This window comes from Cherax quadricarinatus, unplaced genomic scaffold (assembly GCF_038502225.1).
Source record: "Cherax quadricarinatus isolate ZL_2023a unplaced genomic scaffold, ASM3850222v1 Contig45, whole genome shotgun sequence".
NCBI lineage: Eukaryota > Metazoa > Arthropoda > Malacostraca > Decapoda > Parastacidae > Cherax > Cherax quadricarinatus.
In genome coordinates this window covers 106,317-121,478 of record NW_027195071.1, presented here as the reverse complement: position 1 = coordinate 121,478, position 15,162 = coordinate 106,317, and positions in this window count along the sequence as shown.

Here is a 15,162-nt window from a genome sequence, read left to right as displayed (position 1 = left end):
CGGAAAGCAGACTTCACCGGCAAGCAGAACGCCATTTTTTCCACTTATAAATGTATATAAATGCCAGATGACAAGTTTACACTAACATATATTAAGTTAGCAATAGAACTTAGGCATTAAAAAATAATAAAAAATAAAATACACACACAGTACACTCATTATTTACCTCAAAATATTCGTAGTCTTACTGTAGGGCAAAAGGTGAGTAGCATTTACTATAAGAAGTTAGGTGTGGTAGCCCTCCTGGCCACCCCCACCCACATATAATATACTACGATAATGCTTAAATAGTGATAAAATGCATATACAGTACACTCATTACTTACCTTAAAATATTTGTAGTCTTAATGTAGGGTGAAAGGTGAAAAGTATTTATTTGTAGAAAGTGGTGTGGTAGGTAGGGTAGTGTAGGGAAGCCAGCCTGGCCAGCCTGGCCAGCCTGGCCACCCCACCCACTATGTAAACAAACAGATGATGCATCTGGTTGTGATTCATAAACATTCATACAAACACCTTATATTGTGTACAAGTTGTCTCCACAGTGGTACAGTAGAATAAATAAAGACCAACACTTCCATTCTCATGTAATTTTTAGAAGGAATGATGCTCTGACAAATTATTATTACAGTGGACCCTCGCATAACGCTATTAATCCGTTCCTGAGAGCTCAATGTTATGCGAAATTATCGTTATGCGAATGAATTTTCCCCATAAGAAATAATGGAAATCAAATTAATCTATTCCTGACACCCCAAAGTATGAAAAAAAAAAAATTTACCGCATGAAATATTAATTTTAATAAACACAAACTGAAGAAGACATGCACAGTTACATGACACTTACATTTATTGAAGATCTGATGATGATTGATGGGATGGGAGGAGGGGAGTGTGTTGATGGTCTTAGTGTTCAAAAGGGGAATCCCCTTCCATTAGGACTTGAGGTGTCAAGTCCTTTTCCGGGGTTACTTCCCTTCTTCTTTTAATGCCACTAGGGCCAGCTTCAGAGTCACTGGACTTCTGTCGCACAATATATCTGTCCATAGAGGTCTGTACCTCTCGTTCCTTTATGACTTTTCTAAAGTGGTTCACAACATTGTCAGTGTAATAGTCACCAGCACGGCTTGCAACAGCTGTCTGAGGGTGATTTTCATCCATAAAGGTTTGCACTTTAAGCCACATTGCACAGATTTCCTTAATCTTTGAAGTAGGCAACTTCTTCAATTTTTCTCTCCCCTCCTCCGACGCAGTTTCCTCAGGTGTGGCCTCATGCTGATGAAGATGATCTAGCAGTTCATCAGTGGTTAGTTCTTCATTGTCCTCCTCTACCAACTCTTCCACATCATCCCCACTAACCTCCAACCCCAAGGACTTTCCCAATGCCACAATGGATTCCTCAACTGGCATAGGATTCCCAGGGTTAGCCTCAAACCCTTCAAAATCCCTTTGGTCTACACATTCTGGCTACAGTTTCTTCCAGGCAGAGTTCAAGGTCCTCTTAGTCACTCCCTTCCAAGCCTTACCTATAAGGTTTACACAATTGAGGATATTAAAGTGCTCTCTCCAAAACTCTCTTAGTCAATTGAGTTTCTGAGGTCACTACAAAGCACCTTTCAAACAGAGCTTTTGTGTACAGTTTTTCGAAGTTTCCAATAACCTGCTAGTCCATGGGCTGCAGGAGAGGAGTGGTATTAGGAGGCAAAAACTTGACCTTAATGAAGCTCATGTCCCTACAAAGTCGCTCTGCCAAGTCTGTAGGATGACCAGGGGCATTGTCTAACACCAGGAGGCACTTAATGTCTAATTTCTTTTCAGTTAGGTAATTTTTCACATTGGGGGCAAATGCTTGGTGTAACCAGTCATAGAAAAAGTCCCTAGTGACCCATGCCTTACTGTTTGCCCTCCACAGCACACACAAATTAGCCTTGAGGATATTCTTTTGCCTGAACGCTCTGGGAGTTTCAGAGTGATACACTAATAAAGGCTTCACTTTGCAATCATCACTAGCATTGGCACACATGAGAAGAGAAAGCCTGTCTTTCATAGGCTTATCTCCTGGGAGTGCCTTTTCCTCCTCAGTAATGTAGGTCCTGCTTGGCATTTTCTTCCAAAACAGGCCTGTTTCGTCACAATTAAACACTTGTTCAGGTTTCAGTCTTTCACTGTCTATGTACTCCTTGAATTCCTGCACATATTTTTCAGCTGCTTTGTGGTCCGAACTGGCAGCCTCACCATGCCTTATCACACTATGTATGCCACTACGCTTCTTCAATCTCTCAAACCAACCTTTGCTGGAATTAAATTCACTCACATCATCACTAGTTGCAAGCATTTTTCTAATTAAATCCTGATGCAACTTCCTAGCCTTTTCACTTATGATCGCTTGAGAGATGCTATCTCCTGCTATCTGTTTTTCATTTATCCACACCAATAAGAGTCTCTCAACATCTTCTATCACTTGCAATCTCTGTTTCGAAGACACAGTTGCACCTTTGGCAAGAACAGCCTCCTTGAGTGCCATTTTCTTGGACACAATAGTAGCGATGGTTGATTGGGGTTTACTATACAACCTGGCCAGCTCGGAGACACGTACTCCACTTTCATACTTAGCAATGATCTCTTTCTTCATCTCTATAGTAATTTTCACCCTTATTCCTGTAGGGTTGGCACTAGAAGCTTTCTTGGGGCCCATGGTCACTTATTTTGCAGATGAAATCACCAAAAACGCTGTAATAATACGAAATGTTCCGATTGTATGCTTGGATGTTACCGCGGAGGCTGGCTGGTAAACAATGCCACCGGCGGAACATGTGAGGCTGGCTCAGGCCGCACATTAGACGCGTCTCAGACGAATGGCATTGAGCGAGTTTTTTAGCGGTATGCGAGGCAAAATTTTAGCGATAAAATGTATCGGTATGCGGATTTAACGTTATGTGATGCCAATGGTATGTGAGGGTCCACTGTATTATTATTTTATTATTATTACAAAATAATAATTTTAATATTACAAGTTATTACTACAAATTATTATTGCAAGTTATTATTATAATCATAATAAAACAGAAGCACTAAACCCACAAGGGTCATGAATTGCTGTATATAGAATGAAGGCATATGAAAGGAATATTTATCTACAGTTATCCCCCAGTGTTTGACTAGCGAAAACGTAATTCTTCCGACACTCCCACAGAGCCACTTTGTAAACAAATCTCATATTTATGTCAATTTTTATTGTGTGGATGTATGTATAATGTTTATATGCAATGTAGCATGCTTCTAATATAATTTTGAAGAAAATATCATAGATGGATTAATGAAAATGTCTTTATTAACATAAAATAAGACATTTGATGTGCCCAAGAGATTATTATTACATAGTACAGTATTACTATGGCGTCATGAGTAGAGAGACTCTTAGTGATTTTAATGTGTACCTACATGCCAGCACAGTGTGTAAGTATATTTAGGTACAGGTACACATAAGCATAATTATCAGAGCACATATAAAATACGCAATAACTTTAAAGCACTTGAAATTTCGAAAAGTTTCCAGACATAATAGATGTGCTCGTGACGAATGTAAACAAACCGGGTTTGGTGCGCAGTATCTGAAAGACCACTTGTCGTATAGCAAATTTTGGGCATAATTTGAAATTGCCATATTAGCGGAACGCCGTAAGGTGAAACACTGTAAAGCGGGGCCCTACTATACATACCTTTATTGAAGGCTAATGCTGGCTTCTGGAAGATATGGAGGAGGAAAGAGGGAGTAGTTAGTGTTTGGAAGGGGAATCCTCCTCCATAAAGACTTTAGGTAGCAAAGCCTTCTCTGGGGTTACTTCCCTTCTTTGTCTTTTAATGCCACTAGGACCACCTTGCAGAGTCACTGGACCCCTGTCTCACAAAATAACTGTCCAGAGTGCTCTGTTTCTGGCATCTCTTCAAGATTTCTCTGAAGTGGGACAGAGTTTTGTCACTAAACATGTTGCAGATATGACTTGTTTCAGCTTCGTCAGGGCGGTACTTCCCGACAAAACTTTGCACATCATTTTACTTTGCACAAATGTTTTTTATTAATCAGTGAAGAAGGCACCTCCTTCACTCCCTCTTCCTCCTCCTCTGAAGCAAGTTCCTCAGCTGCAGTCTGTTGCAGTTCAAGTTGAAGCTCTTGCAGCTCTTCAGTGGTTAGCTCTTCCCTGTGGTCCTCCACCAACTCTTCCACATCCTCACCACTCACCTCCAACCCCAGGGACTTCCCCAGTGCCACAATAGAGTCCACAGGGTCGGCAGGGTCAGGGTCAGTCTCAAACCCTTCAAAATCCCTCTCTTGGACACAATCTCGCCAACACGCCTCCTACCCCTTCTATTTCACTACCCTCGTAACAATCTATTCCTATGCAACATTCTAATTCTTCCTTGCTTACATGCTTACCGTTGACTTTACTGATCCTAAAAGCCCATAGGTTTTATTGTTTCTTATTGTTGCCATTTTTATTTCTGTACATAATGTCTTATTTACAATGGAATATTCGTGGCCTTAGGGGCAATCGAGGAGAATTCCAAATGTTGCTCTCCCAGTTGTCCCCAGTATGTGTTGGGTTGCAACAGCCCAAAATTCATTCTTCTATCATTCACCCATTTCGGGCTACGTGCTGTTACATTCTGCCAATCCTTTACCTGATGAATCATTTAATGAAAGTGCATTTTTTGTGCTTATGTGCTTTACAAGCCATTAAACAATTTGACTCCCCTCATCCATTAGTCCTCCATATTCAACAACGGTTGCGCTGCATGGCTAGCAAGAATAAAAATGCCGTTTTCTGCTGGGTCCTTAGTCACGTTGGTGTGCAGGGCAACAAGCAGGTAGATGCTGCTGCACAATCAGCGGTGCATGATCTCCTGGTTTCTTATAGAGGTATTCCATACAAGGACTATTTTCCAGTCATCTCTGCCCATCTCCGCTGCCATTGGCAGCAACAGTGGTCGGGCATAGTCCGTAACAAACTGCGCTCTATTAAACCGCTTTTAGCCTTGTAGCCATCTCCCTACCACCGTTGCCGTTCTCAGGAGACTGCACTCTTCCGGCTCTGCATTGGTCATACACGCCTTACCCATGGGTATCTCATGGATAGAGGCCCTGTTCCTCTCTGTGAGGCTTGTCAGGTTCCTATTTCAGTTCTTCACTTCCTTGTCGGCTGCCCGATTTACCAGCGAGCTCGCAGGACTTACTTCCAACGCCGCTGCCACCCTACCACTCTTACTTCGTCTTCTCTACTTGCAGATGACCCCACCTTTGACTCCCAAGCACTTTTTGACTTTTTGTCAGCAACTGCCTTATTATACAAACTTTGACGCACAGCACTTAGCATCCCTTCCATCCCTTTTCTTCCCTCACCTCTGATTTTAACCTCCACCTAGCTGATTTTAATCTCCACACTACATACTGCCCCGTAACGCTGTATGACCATTGTCAGTTTAGCGCTATCTCTGATTATAATAATAATAACTGTTCTTTATCATTATTGATGCATTTATAGCTTGATGTGTGAGAGAGCTTATGAATTTCTTGAAAGAATAAGAATTCAAGAAAAACAAAATCCAAAATAATTAGTTATTATAGCTAGCAAGTCATTTTCAATTATATGATACTATAACTAACTACTTTCCTGGAAATACATAACCTTTTAATATTTAATTTCACAACTGGAGAGTGCAAATGCAAGTGCCTGTGGATTTTACTTATGGCAGCTTTGAAGCCTTAGTAACACCTAACCTGTTTGAACGTGTTGTCTGCTGTCAGGCATTGTTAAGTTTGCTACTGGAGTTCAAAAATACATAAGTTATTTCATAAATTAAACCAACTGTTTCACATTCTATTGCACCTGAAGGCCTGGTCAAGGACTCGGGATGCCTGGTCAAGGACTTGAGAGGCCTGGTCAAGGACTCAAGAGGCCTGGTCAAGGACTGGGCTGCAGAGGGAAGGGGAAGGGGTGAGCATGTTTCAGTTCAGAGAGCCATCAGAACTGTGATGTCAGCACACTTCTGGCAAGACAGTGATTGAACAAAAGATGGTGAATGTGTTTCCTACTTTTTTTGGAGGAAAGCGAGCAACAGTAGTGCAATCATCATTGAGCTGGTAACTCCTGGATCCAGAGGCAGCCTCCAATAGCACTTCTGCCACTGGATGACATGCCAGGTGGCCACTTAGCCCTTTGACTGTTTTGGTCAAGTGTTTTTGACATTTATACTTCAAAATTCTAGTGGCTTCAAATCAAGCAGGAGAAAGCTGGTAGACCCACGTGTGCGAGAATGGGTCTGTGTGGTTATTGTGCACAGTATAAAAAAAATCCTGCAGCACACAGTGCATAATGAGAAAAAAACCTCCGACCATGTTTTTGGATTAAAACACCACCTTCGAGGTGTATTTTCATATACAGTGGGCCCTCGTTTTTCATAATTGATCCATTCCAGAGAGTGTGACTATTATCGAAATTGACGATTTGCGAATCCATTTTCCCATAAGAATTAATGTAAATCCAATTAATTCGTTCCAGGCACCCAGAAATATCAACAAAAAAAAATTTTTTTTACCTTAAAGATAGATTTACATGCACAAAAGAATGAACATTCAACATGACAGTTACCTTTACTGAAGGTTGTTGTTGATGAATGGAAGGCAGGGAGGAGGAGAGAGGGAAGAGAGGTTATTGTTTGGAAGGGGAATCCCCCTCCATAGGGGCTCTAGGTCACTTCCCTAGCTTAAATATAGATTTACATGCAGAAAAGAATGCCAAATAAATGTAAAGCACTAATAAAATGTGTAAATGAACATTTAACATCACACTTACCTTTATTGAAGACTCTTGTTGGTGTATGGCAGATGGGGCAGAGGGGAGGAGAGGCGAGTTTGTTGGAGAATATGACACTAATATCAATTCTAAGGCTTATTTATCTATCACAATTCAACTAATATGACATAATAAACAATATTAATAACATAGAAACATGGAATATACTCTAGAATGAATAAAATAAGTTGTTGTTGTTGGGTGTATAAGGGCCACTGAGAGCATAAGCCATCCATAATGGTGGTGAAGCAGCAGCTGAGGCACCGCTATTTTCTGTAGCCCTATATAACTCCAACAACATTTGAGGAGTTAGTAGAATCGCTGAATCACTGAAGAAGGCACCCTCTACCACCATCAAAACCACTACCACCTTCTACCACCATCACTACCACCCTCTACCACTATCACAACTGATACCACTCTACCATCACCACTTTTGTATTTTTCTACAAACTTTTTTTTTTTTTACTTATATGTGTTTCTCACATTCTTTACTAAAGGGCTGGTACTAGAAGCTTTTTTTGGAGCCATGGTGACTTATTTAGCAGTTGCAAGAACTAAACCGAATGGAATATTATGAAATGTATCATATGAACTTGTGGGATCATCCTCACTCACGGATAAACAATGGCACACTGGCTGGGAATGGAGTGTGAGGCGGCTCGGGGCCATGCATACACGTCCCAGATGAATGACTACTTGCAAGTCAAACGACGATTTGGGAGTCAATGTTCTGATGAAAAAAAAGTTATGATTTCCGGAAAATACGACTTTCGAGTCTTACGAAAAATGAGGGTCCACTGTAGTTGTATTCTCGTTTTCTTGGTCTCATTTGATAGAAGACATGTTACAGAATTAGAGATGATTTTGATTGGTTTCATGATGAAAAGGACCTTGATTATTATTATAATAAAAAAGAAGCACTAAAACACAAGGGCTATACAGCACTGCAGGGCAGGGAAGGAAATGAGGGTATCGGCCGGCAGAAGGGGGGAGGGATGATTAGTAGGTTACAGAAAACAGTGGGGCAGGGGACAGTGTGGGGGTAGAGGGTAGCAAGAGATTGAGGTAGAAAGGGCTGAGGGAAGTGCTAAAGGTATCATCATCAGAGTTTGTGGAGTAAGTCAGTTGTTGTCAAAAAGTCAATGAGAGAGTCTGGATGAAAGGTGGGTCCATCAGCAAGAAGGGAAGGTAAAGAGAGAGCAGCAGAGTGAAGACGACGTTGGAGGTAAATTCTGCGTGCTCATTGATAGAGTGGGCAGTCTAACAGAATGTGGCTGACCGATACTGGAACCTGACAATTCTCACAGAGAGGAGCAGGGTGCCTCTCCATGAGATATCCATGAGTAAGACGAGTGTGGCCAATGCGAAGGCGGGAGAGAGTAGTCTCCTAACCTCGACACTGATGACAAGAAGATGGCCAGTAACCTATACTCGGTTTAATAGAAAGAAGTTTGTTATTGAGCAGACCAGACCAACGTTGTTGCCAACGGGTGTGAAGGTTGGTAGCTATAACAGCAAAGTAGTCCGTGAATGGGACACCTCTATATGAAACTGGAAGGTCATGTACTGCTGACCGCGCAGCAGTGTCTGCCTGTTCATTGCCCTGTATGTCAACATGACCAGGGACCCAACAAAAAACAATATCTTTATGTTTGGTAAAGATACGGCGTAACCAAAGTTGGATACGGAGAACTAGGTGGTGAGGTGTATCAAATTTTTGTATAACCTGTAAAGCACTAAGGGAGTCTGAGACAACCACAAATGATGATACAGGCAAAGATGCAATACGGATAAGTGCTGCAAGAATGGCATACAATTCAGCAGTAAAAATGCTAGCCGAAGCCAGTAAATGCCCTCGCACGACGCTGTCCGGAAACACTGCTGCAAATCCGACACTGTCAGAAGACTTAGTGCCATCTGTGTACACTGTGATGGCATGAGAATGAGAGTGGAAGTGGTCAAGAAAAAGAGAGCGGGAAGCTACTGTAGGTAGTTGGGCTTTTGAGCAAGGGAGTGAGAAAGAACAGACTCAAACAGCTGGAACTTCCCAGGGGGGATAGGGAAAAGTGAGATGCTACATGAACATAGAAAGGTGGCAAATGAAGGGAAGACAAGAGTGAATGTAGGCAAAGAGAAAAGGGACGGAGCAAACAGGGGCGGCGAACAAATAAAGAATGTCTACCAAAATCGGTGACTATTCTATAAATGGAAGGATTGCAGAGATCATGAGAGCGTACATAGTAGCGAAGGCAATGGGCATCACGGCGATTGGACAAGGATGGAACATTCGCTTCTGCATAGAGGCTCTCAACAGGGGAAGAGTGAAAAGCACCAAGGCATAAACGTAATCCCTGATGATGGATGGAATTAAGGCTAGACAGAGTAGCAGGAGAGGCTGCTGAATAGATCTGGTCACCATAATCGAGTTTCGATAAAATGAGGGTTGAATGTAGGTGAAGGAGAGTTCGACGATCAGCTCCCCATGAAAGATGAGCAAGGGTTTTAAGAAGGTTCAGCCGGCTGTGACAAGTTGCCTTCAGAGAGGTAATGTGAGGTTTCCAGGATAACCTATGGTCAAAGAGAAGACCTAGAAACCTGATTGTATCATGTTCAGGGATACGGGAGCCATAGAGGTACAAAGGATGATCGGAGATGAAAGAGTGTCTAGTGAAAGTAATTTGGTGAGTTTTGGCACTGGAAAATTTAAACCCATGAGTGGTGGCCCAATTGGAAACACAGTCGACCGCATGCTGGAGAGAAACTCTAATGAGGTGACGGTCAGCGCCTGCACAAGCAACTGCGAACTCATCAACATAGAGTGATGACCAAATGTATTGGATGGAAGAACAGAGGCCAAATCATTTATAGCAAGGAGAAAAAGTGTTGTGCTCAGAACACATCCCCAAGGGACACCTTCAGCTTGGACGAAGTCCGTGGAGAGCACATTATTGACTCGAACACGGAAATGTCTGTCAGTTAAAAAGTTCTTAAGGAAGGATGGTAGATTGCCTCGGAGGCCTAAGGAGTGGGCTTGGGCCAAAATATTATACCTCCAAGTTGTGTCATATGCCTTCTCAAGGTCAAAAAAATATGGCAATAACTGAGTGGTTATTCGCAAAGGCATTATGAACATACGTATCCAAGCGTAGTAAGGGGTCTATGGTAGATCGGCCCTTACGAAAGCCATATTGGTTAGTGGAAAGACTGTTGTGTGTCTCTAAATACCACATTAAACGTCGATTTACCAGACATTCCATCACTTTGCAAACTGCACTGGTAAGAGCAATGGGATGATAGTGGGAGGCATCATGTCCCGTAGTACCCGGCTTGCGGAAAGGGAGAACAATAGCGGATTTCCACAGCTGGGGAAGAACTCCTTGGGACCAAATAAGATTGAAGAGGTGTAAGAGGACTACAAGGGCTGACTGATGTAAATGTTGTAACATCCGAATATGAATGTCGTTCAGGCCCAGCTGCTGATGATCGGCAAGCTGAGTGTGTTGCCTCCAGTTCCCGAAGTGTAAAAGGCACATTATACTGCTCTTCTTTGAGAAAAGAAAAGTCCAAGAGTACTAACTCTCTGGCAGACTTTGAGGAAAGAAACGAGGGGCATAGATGGAGCCCACGGGAAATACGGGCCAGAGTGCCAATTTCAATGGCAACGTCAAGAGGGTTTGCTACATCAACACCGGCGACCCGTAGAACAGGAGCCGGGTCAGGAAAGTATTTACCACTCAATTTCCTCACTTTTTTCCAGACTGCACTCATAGAGGAAGCAGAGGTGGTGGTGGAAACATAATCTCGCCAGCAAGTGCGTTTAGCATCATGGATGACACGGCGAGCGATCGCATGCTTCTGCTTAAAATCAAGAAGTCTCTCATCAGTTCTACTGTATTGGTACCTGCCCCATGCAGCACGTTTCAAACATACTGCATGAGCACAAGCAGGAGACCACCAAGGCACGCACTTCTGAGAATGCCTGCCTGAGGTTTGGGGTATAGAATGAGAAGCTGCGGTTAAAACTGACGTCAAGAAGAGGTGTAGGAGCTCATCAATGGAGGATGAAGAAGGAACCTCACTAAAAGCAGTGAGTTGTGAGTAAAGGTCCCAATTTGCCTGATCAAATTGCCAGTGAGGGCTACGGAAAGGTGGTGAATATGAAGGAGAAGTAAGAATGATTGAAAAATGATCACTCTCATGTAAGTCCAGTAGAACAGACCAGGCAAAGTCTAGTGCAGTGGAGGAAGAGCAGACCGATAGATCGATGCAAGAGTATGAGTATGAGGATCAAAATGGGTGGGATTACCCATATTTAAAACATGGAGGGGGTGAGAGGCGAGAAAAGCCTCAAACTGGATGCCACATGAGTCACAATGAGACCCCCCAGAGGAAATGGTGGGCATTAAAATCGCCAAGTAACAGAAGTGGTGGTGGCAAGGATGAAACAAAAGGCAAAATCTGGGATAGAAAATGCTCGAGAAAGAGAGAGATATAAAGAACATATTGTAAACCACTTATTCAAGTGGATACGGGCTGCAGTGTAATGCAGCGAGGTATGGACAAGTAGTTGACAGTACGAATATCATTGCATAGAAGAAGGGCATTTTCATTAAAGGTCCCATCTGAGAAAGGATCCAAAGAACACAATAAATTATAGCCTGAGATAGGTTGGAAAACAGCTGAGTGTAATTTTGGTTCTTTTAAGCAAACACCAACAGGGGAAAACCTGGAAAGCAACATCTGAAGCTCACCCCGATTACCCCTGAGGCCGCAGATATTCCACTGTAAATAGGCCATGATTGGCAATGAGGAAAATACCAGGAATCCGTAGGGAAGGGCACCTACGGGCTGGAGGGGTTAGAAAAGTCAACGTGCGGTGGCATCAGAAGACGTTCAAGCAGCGAAGGAACGGAGCGTTGCGAAGAATGGAGTTGTGGAGATGGAGGAGAGGGAAGAAAAGGAACAGGAGGCGGATCAGTGTCCATTGAAGGTTTAGTCTCTGCAATATATTCTGAAATGGCTTCAAGTGTTCCTGAATTCAAAGACGTATGGGAGACAATATTGGAGGTAGAAGGAGGGAGGTGAGTAAAGATTGGGACAGTAATAGACTGTACCAAAGTAGAGGGGGACGAAAGAGTGTAGGGGACTGGAGAAGAAGTGTGGGAGGGGCCAGAAGAGGCAGAAACTTGGGAGGTGGCAGAAGAGGGAGAAACTTGGGAGGGGACAGGGGTGGAAGGCATAGTACGAGGAGGAGAGTGAACCTCCACATTTGTAATAGAGCCAGATAAAGGGGAAGAACCAGGCACAGAGACTGGAAAGGTAAAATGCAGAGGTGGAAGAAGGGAAGGAGAGGGCAAAGAAGATTTGAGCAATGGGGATTTTTTGGACTTCTGAGAAGTAGAGGGGCGATTGTTATAAGGTGCCGTACGAGGTCTTGTCGATACCAGGACTTGTGAGGAATGACGCAAAGATGTGAGAACAGACTGAAGTGTTGTTGTAGGGACGTAAGAGCCCAGGGCAGCAAAAGAATTAGATACCGGATTGGCTATGGGAGAGTTAACCACAGAGGAGGCTGCAGAAGATGGGACCCTAGAAGTGGGGGGGACATTTTGAAACACGAGAATAAGAAACACAGGGTAGTCTCCCTTGGAGGCGGAGATGAGAAACTGCCATAGCATAAGGGGGACCTTCTGCCTCTTTGAGGCAACGGATTTCACGCTCATTTAAGTAGACCTGGCAATGGCGAGAGTACGAAGGGTGAGCCTCATGACAATTAAGGCAAGAGGGAGGCCGGCTACAAGACGTATTAGAATGGTTGTCGTCACCACAGACTGGGCATTCAGCTATAGATCTGCAATATTTCACTGGGTGACCAAAATGCCAGCAATTTCTACACTGTTGTGGTGTAGGGATCACCTTTCGAACTTGTAACTGATGTCCCGCGACATAAACAGAGGATGAGAGTTCACGGCTGTCGAAAATTAATCGAGCCACATTGCAAGGGTATCGTCTCCGCCCGCGGGCAGGAAGGACATAAGTGTCTACTTTGAGGATTGGGAGATCCTGGAGTTCCAGCTGTTAAAGAATGTCATTGCCACATGTCTGGAAATTCTGTTGGACTATGGTATGGGGCAGAATGACAGTACCACTACAAGAATTGAGAGAAAGGTGTTTTTCAATAGTGATAGGAGTAGTATCAATATGCGAAAGGAGAGAAAGATCATGAGCCTGGGTAGCATTCTGGACAGTGACGATGCGCATACCACTCTTGAGAGCACGAAATGAAATATCTCTACCAACATGGCGCAGGAGTGCTTTGCCAATAGTATGGTCGAAAGATAGGCAGCAGAAGTAGGTCTTAAAGAAAGGAATTTAGTCCATTGTGTGGTCCGAAACTGAGCGTGGAGAGGGAGTGCATGACATGTCGGTCTTTTCCGAGTAGAATGGGAAGGTAACAAAGTAACATCATCAGGAGATTGTCGTTGGCGTTTAGAAGTGGGACCAGAGTTGGTCCAATGTGGGATGGGCTGGCGATTTGAAAATTGCTGCACCGTAGAGGGAAAGGCCGGAAGCATAGTCAAAGGAGAGCGGAGGTCAGACAAATCGAAAGAGTCAGTCGAAACCCTGGTACCTGAAGCGGGTGAGGAAACAGCACCAGCAAGAGGGACAGGGGCCTTAGGAGTGTCCGAAGAGTGGTCTAAAAATGAGGCAGGGTCAGAATGGGGTGTGGTATCAAGAAGGGGCCTGGGGGTAGTAGGTTCATGGACTGGGTTCTCCATGGTTAGGGTACTCCTTTTCTTTTTGTTTTTAAGAAAAAAAAATAAAAAAATAAAAAAAAAGAATAAAAAAAGGGGGGACTGGGGAAGGATAGCTCCTAGGAGGAATGAAAGGGCCAGAAATCTCCCTCCATGCCCAAGAGGACCTCAGCACCGCAAGTAGTGCAAATGCAGCATGAAACCCGTGCCATACCCTACCCTTCATGCCAGTAAACCAGCAATCCGGGATAGCAACCTCACATCTGCCGAGCTACCTCGGTGGACAAAAGAGAGGGCGGCCGGATATCCACCACAAAGCATACCTCCTTCAGCCACCACCCCCGGAATCTGAAAGGTGGCCTCCAGAGATACACCCGTCGCCCGAAAGACACCCAAAGCCACCCTCCGGGATACCGGAGAGGGATCGGGACACCTACAGGCGATCCAGATTCCACGGCAAACTACGCCACCGCCAAAAACCTCAATGGAATGGGATGGACCCCAGTACCCTTTCCCCTACCTAGGAACTAGTGCACCTGTGGGAAAAATCCCAACGGCCAAAAAGAGGAAGGGCAAAAGGGAGAGGTAGGGAGGAGGAGGAGGAAAGGAAAAAGGGGAGGATGGGATAGGGAAGGGGGGATTGGGGGGTAATTAGGTTCGGTCTGAGGAAGGAGACCGACAGGTCTAATTCCTCAGACCAAGAGCCTCTTCACCATGCCAAGGAGCCCTCCTTGAAGAGGTCGGCACCACAGACTGGGCATTTGGCTATAGAGCTGCAATATTTCGCTGGGTGACCAAATCGCCAGTAATTTCTACACTGTTGCGGTGTAAGGATCACCTTTCGAACTTGTAACCGATGTCCTGCTACATAAACAGAGGACGGGAGTTCACGGCTGTCAAAAGTTAATCGAGCCACATTGCAAGGGTATCATCTCTGCCAGCGGGCAGGAAGGACATAAGTGTCTACCTTGAGGATTGGGAGATCTTGGAGTTCCAGCTGTTCAAGAATGTCATTGCCACATGCCTGAAAATTCTGTTGGACTATGTATGGGGCAGAATGACAGTACCACTACAAGAATTGAGGGAATGATGTTTTTCGATAGTGACAGGAATAGTATCGATATGTGAAAGAAGAGAAAGATCATGAGCTTGGGTAGCATTCTGAACAGTGATGATGCGCATACCGCTCTTCAGAGCATGGAAGGAAATATCTCTACCAACATGGTGGAGGAGTGCCTTGCCAATACTATAGTTGGAAAGACAGGCAGCAGAAGTCGGTCGTAAAGTAAAGAATTTAGTCCGTTGTGCATTCCAAAACTGAGCATGGAAAGAGAGTGCTTGATGTGTTGATCTTTTCTGAGAAGAACGTGGTGGTGGTGAAGCATCATCATCAGGCAATTGTCATTAGCGTTTAGGAGTGGGACCAGAGTTGGTCTGACGTGAAATGGGCTGGCGATTTGAAAATTGCCGCACCGTAGAGGAAGAGGCCGGAAGCATAGTCAAAGGAGAGCAGAGGTCAGACAAATCGAAGGAGTCAGTCGAAACCTTGGTACCTGA